The sequence below is a fragment of the Cervus canadensis genome, chromosome 14, assembly GCF_019320065.1.
Source record: "Cervus canadensis isolate Bull #8, Minnesota chromosome 14, ASM1932006v1, whole genome shotgun sequence".
Lineage (NCBI taxonomy): Eukaryota > Metazoa > Chordata > Mammalia > Artiodactyla > Cervidae > Cervus > Cervus canadensis.
In genome coordinates, this window is record NC_057399.1 from 27,719,216 (window position 1) to 27,725,360 (window position 6,145).

Genomic DNA, 6,145 nt, shown 5'->3' on the forward strand with positions numbered 1-6,145 from the left:
TTAGTGGACAAAAGCATGGACTAGGTAATTTTCAACAGATGACCAACTGCCACCTGAACATCCAAATGGATTTTTTTCTGACCTCGCTTGATATGCTGTAGTTCAGTGGAGGGTGACAGGATGTCAAGGAGACTTGAAACCTTGTCAGCTGAATGACAGCTGAAGAAAATGGGAACATATAGCTTGGAGTAGGGAAACATGGAGCACCCCAGGGGTGGAATCACATGACTGACTCACTGCTGTGTGCAAGAAGGAATAGGCTTATTCTGAGTTGCCCAGAGTGTGGTACAAACTCCAGGCAATCAGATTTCGGCTCAATTTAAGTGACTTGTCTTTTGGTTGTTGTTTTAATTTTGAGGGAAATGTTTTAACAGTAACAATAGCATGTGCTTTTTGGAAAAAATTTAAACAAGAATGAAACCCACAAGGTGAAAAGTAAAAAAGCCTTCTTCTTCCCGCCTTTTCCCACTTCCCCCACCCAAACCCATTCCTCAGGAATACCCTAGATCTTTATCCTCCGGCATCCCTATCTGTGCACATACAAACACACCATCCACACATATACACAGGCATACTATGTTGACATATGAATTTTGTTCTATTTTTGTTTTATTCTTTTTTTTTTTCTTTTTTTAAAAAATATGGAACGCTTCACGAATTTGCGTGTCATCCTTGCGCAGGGGCCATGCTAATCTTCTCTGTATCGTTCCAATTTTAGTATATGTGCTGCCAAAGCGAGCACTTGTTTTATTCTTAAAAGTATAGCCATAAAATCGGCATATCTCAGGAGGTTATTAAGAAGGGCCCTCCTATGTAAATTTCAAAGATTTCTGAATGATGTGACATAGGGATGCCTTGCTAAAGAAATGATAACAGTCAAACATGACTTTAACTCTTGACTGTAAGGATTTGAAGTGTTCCACAATTTTAGTTAGCCTGTTGTGACTTTTTTTTTTCATTAAAAGCTTTTAGTAGGTGCCTTGAAAAATGTCCATATTTTGCCCTGGCACATGTTCACTAGTGGTAAAGAACTCACCCGCCAATTCAGGAGATATGAGAGGCGGGTTCCGATCCCTTGGTCAGGAAGATCCCCTGGAGAAGGGCACGGGAACCCACTCCAGTATTTGTGCCTGGAGGATCCCAAGGATAGAGGCCCCTAGCGGGCTACAGTCCATAGTGTCTCACAATGTCGAACACAACTGAAGTGACTTAGCACACAAGTTCATTAGAGAAAAAAATATTCTGGTGATTTAAGAGGTTTGAAAATGGAGGGGTCCTCTAAGAGTTTTGGACACTGGCTACGTTTAAGCAGAGGGTGAATGACCACTTCACTGAGACGCTGTGAAGGAGATTAAAGCCACAGATGGGAAGGAAGAGATGCCGAGATTTGGACTGAGTGCCTTCCCAGATCCATTTCAATGTGCTGAGTCCCTGACTTCCTGTGCATGCTCCCCCGGGGGGTAAGAAAGATTCTGAAGGAGCTCTGTGAACAGGAGCGTCCAAATGGCCCCGACCCCCTCCCCACCCCCACCAGGAACAGCCGGTGCATACACAGCCGGGCTGGTTCCGGAGGCCGCCCACTGACACGTGGCTGGTGGACAGGAACGCCTGCAGGCAGCAATGCTTGTTCCAGCTGCTCTTGTACCTCGGGCGCTTTCATCCTAGGTACCTTGATTTAAAGGAAAGCAAATTCCTCTCTAAACACTGCAGGTTCTAAATTGATAGCAAATACTGTACATTCTTAAGAGCCTGGCAGGACAGGAAATTACTTCTTCACCTGTTTCCTATTTTGATATTTCATCAAGATGGAATTTAGTGGCTATGAAATATATTATTATTATAGTTGATCTTAAAAAAGAGACATTGGTTAGAATTTTCAGTGTTCAGAATCCCCTCTATTTGTTCATGGGTTGGACAGATGTAAATACTTCTTCTCTTTTTACCTTAAAAAAATAACCCCAAGACACACTGCAAAAAAGTACATTGAACATCTATATATGTACATTCACCAATTATTAACATTTTACCATATTTTCTCTATCTCTGTCTATATAAATATACATATTAATATCGTTGTCAGGAACTGCTATAGGTTGGATGTTTGTGCCCCCCTCAGTCCATGTGTTGAAATTCTAACCCCCATTGTGATGGTATTGGGGTGGGACCTTTGGGACGTGATCAGGTCGTGAAGGTAGAGCACCCAAGATTAGGAGCAGGGCCCTTATAAGAGGACCTAAAGAGGCATTTCTCCAAAGAAGACATACAGATGGCCAAGAGGCGCATGAAAAGGTGCCCAGCATCATTAAGTATTATGCAAATCAAAACTACAATGAGATACCACTTCATAGCAATCAGAATGGCCATTGTCATAGGTCTACAAACAATAAATACTAGAGACGATGTGGAGAAAAGGGAACCTCTTGCACTGTTGGTGGGAATATAAATTAATATAGCCACTATGGAGAAGAGTAAGGAGGTTTCTTTAAAAACAAAAAATAGAGTCACCATATGATCTAGCAATCCCATTCCTGGGCGTATATAAGGAAAGGATGAAAGCTCTAATTTGAAAAGACACATGTGCCCCAATGTTTGTAGCAGCGCTATTTACAATAGCATGGAAGCAGCTTAAGTGTCCCTCAACAGATGAGTGGATAAAGAAGATGTATCTCTATCCGTATATGTACACGTATACATATATAGTGGAATACTACTAAAGTAATAAAAAAGAATGAAATAATGACATCTGCAGCAACATGGATGGACCCATAGGTCAACATACTAAGTGAAGGAAATCAGACAAGGGTAAATGTCATATGATATCACTTATATGCAGAATCTAAAAAAAAAGAGACAAATGAACTTATTTATAAAACAGAAGCAGACTCAGACTTAGATAATGAACTTAATGGTTACTGGGGGGAGGGTTAAGGGGAGGGATAGATTAGGAATTTGGGATCGATATGTACACACTATACTATACTTAAAATATATAACCAACAAGGACCTACTTTATAGCCCAGGGAACTCTGCTCAATATTCTGTAATAACCTAAATGGGGAAAAGAACTTGAAAAATAATAGAGAGATATATATGGTATAACTGATTCATTTTGCTGCACAACTGAAACTAACATAATAGTGTTAATCAACTATATTCCAATATAAAATAAAAATTCAAAAAAGAGTATTCACCAAATTTTTTTTTAAAAAAGAGACCCCCACAAAGCTCCCTTGACCCTTTCCCCCTTTGAGGATACAAGGAGAAGTAGACAACCTAGAAGAGGGCCCTCACTTGGACATGCACAATGATCTTGGACTTCTAGACTCTAGAACTGTGAGAAATACTTTTCTGTAGTTTATAAGTCATCCAGTCTGTTGTATTCTGTTACAGCAACCCATGTGGACTAAGGCAGGCAGTATTTGAGGTGAGTTACAGACATTGTGTTTCTTCTCACCTAAACATATGTGCAAGTGTTTGCTGAGAACAAGGGCCCAGTGTAATGATCTTTCCAATATAATACTGTTACTGAACACAATCATATTCAAATTTTCCCATATTTCTAATATTGTTCTTTGTAACATGCTCTTCCAATCTAGGACTGCATATGTACACTTAGTTGTCATGTTTCTTTAGTCACTTTTAACTCAATGGTTCCTCAGCCTTTGTCTTTTATAATACTGATATTCTTGAAGAGTACAGGCCAGTGGTTTTCTGGCATGTCTTTTGATTTGGGTTTATTTGGTGTTTCCTTTGGACAAGATTCAAACTATGTACCTGCTGTGCCCTTCTGAGAACATCACCTTAGGAGGCACCGGCTGTCTGTCTGCCCCATATTGGTGACAGTGACTTTTGATCAGGTGGTACCCAGATGATTTCTCCACTTTACGGAATCCTTTCCCTTTCCATAATCAATAAATAATTGATGAGTAGACACTGGTATTGTCACTCAGCACTTTTCACTCAAGACAATTTTTTCCCTTTGTTGTAATAAATAATCTATGGAGAGTTACTTTTAGGCTATGTAAATAGCTTGTTTACAAGCAAACTGGTTTTAGCATTCACTGATAATCCTTGCCTGAATCGATGACAATGGTGCATAGGTACTTCTGGAAAAGGGAATATTCTATTAATAATACTGAGGTTTCTTCCTTGCACCCTTTCCCCATATTCCTCCTCCAACTCCAGAAGGGATGCCCCAGGCAAACCATTTTGGCCATTATGACTAAAGGTCCCTGACAGCACCTTCTCCCCACCATCCCAAAGTCTGAGCTCTGCCTGGAGGATGAGGCAGCCATGGTACAGCAACAAGAGCCTGAGGTTGAGAAGCAGATGAGCCATGGCCTAGCAACTCTACCTGGAGAGTCCACAGCTTCCCCTAAATGAACACAACCTAAACTGCACTCCTTTGAGGAGGTCACGCCCTCAAACCTGTGCTTCCCTCAGAGTTCCGATTTCAGTTGCCCAAGCCCCAGATCTGGACAGCACACTCTAGTTCCGACTCCTTGTGACTCTCCACATCTAATTAACAACCATCCTATGTGATGATACTTTCCAAACATCTCCAAGAATCCATCCTCTTCTCTCCAGCCCCCCTGTACCGCCTGGTTCAGGCTACCACCGTCTCTCACCTTCTCTTTTGCAACAGCCTCCCGACTGTCTCCTTTAACTCCAAGATTATGTGAACCAAAATCCATTCATTTAACTTCATTCAGAGTCACCTTTCAGTGGTATAAATCTGATCATGTCCCTCCCCACCCTCACCCCAGTACACCCTTTGGTAGCTCCTCATTCCTGTGAGGATCGTTTAGCTAAACTGAGAAGTCTCAACTCCCTACCATGGGATAAAATGACTGCAGCCTAGAGTTGGCCCATTTCACCAGTGATATTTTTCATCATGGAACCACTTCTTAACTTACTTACTGACCTCGTTTCTGGCCAGACAGACCAAGATAGGCACAAAGTGACATAACATGAACACAAATATGAAACATGTTCTTGAAAAAAACACATGCAGCTCCTCAATGTGCACATGTAAAGCAACTTTCCCTCAAGAAATCATGGAAGCAGCTCTGACCTGGCCATTTCCAGGACTGTGACTTTAGAAAGTCGTCCCCCAGCGGTGGATCCTCCTTACTTGAAGAGAGAAAGTTAAGTACTCACCAGGAGAGAGTTCCTTAAGTTTGCTCAACAGGGTGGGTGAGGCCATTGAAAGACTGGCCACCAGAGGGCGCACCATGACCCTGCAACAGTCTTGAGGAGGGCTGGGTTCCACATTTATCTTGAAAGAAAAGATATTAGAAACATATTACGTATATTTATTTATGCTTTCTGACTAACATATGCATCCCAAATCCCAGGGCAGCCACATTCTTTTATTTTTGTGCCGTATCCATGGTTTCGGGACAAACATGCTAAGAAAAACTTTTCCCATCACTGAACAGAAAAGGAAATACGAAAGCTTGGGCTGTTTTCTTCTTCCAAAAGTCAGACCACCTTTTAAATAGTCTCTCCTTAGGCACTGAAGATATGGCTAAAACTAATTCACTAAAGAAATGCCTAAAACTCTTTATAGCACATTATTCATAAATATTGGACATTTCTCAACAATAATGAGAATCAAGCAGAATGACGATATTAATAAAATATGATTAACAGCTACTTCTTATTGAGTGTTTACTGTTTCAGATATCATGCTGAGTTTGATATTCATTCTAAGTAAATATAAATGTATGCAACTTACAGAATAAGCTTTAAAATATAAGTATTATTCCTATTCTGCAAACAAGAAAACTGAGCCCCAGAGCACTTCAGTAACGTCTAAGATCACAGGATCGGGATTTAAACGGAAGTCTGTTAGATATCAAAGTCTGTTCCTACTCAATGAGCTCTGCGTCTTGGTGACCTCTCCTCTTTCTCTTAAAATCCCACAGTCTTAGAGAGAAACAAGATGGCGAAGGAGTAGGTGGGCGTGGAGCACATCTCTCTACGGATACATCAGGAATACACCTTCAGATACAGAAGTGCATGCAGAACACCAGCTGAGAGCATACAGGAGTACCTGATCAGAGGAAAAGAATATTTAGAACCATGCAAAACTCAGTAGGATGAAGGAATTAGGGGAAAACAAGAGTGTTAGCAGGACTGG

At 41.0% G+C, this 6,145-nt stretch overlaps 1 non-coding gene across 1 annotated transcript; it reads right to left on the bottom strand.

Annotated features, from left to right (window-relative positions):
- Nucleotides 1-635: 635 nt before the first annotated feature.
- Nucleotides 636-742, bottom strand: LOC122453418. The gene has a single exon (XR_006273042.1). It is a non-coding gene; the product is annotated as a U6 spliceosomal RNA (small nuclear RNA).
- Between the last annotated feature and the right edge of the window lie 5,403 nt (nt 743-6,145).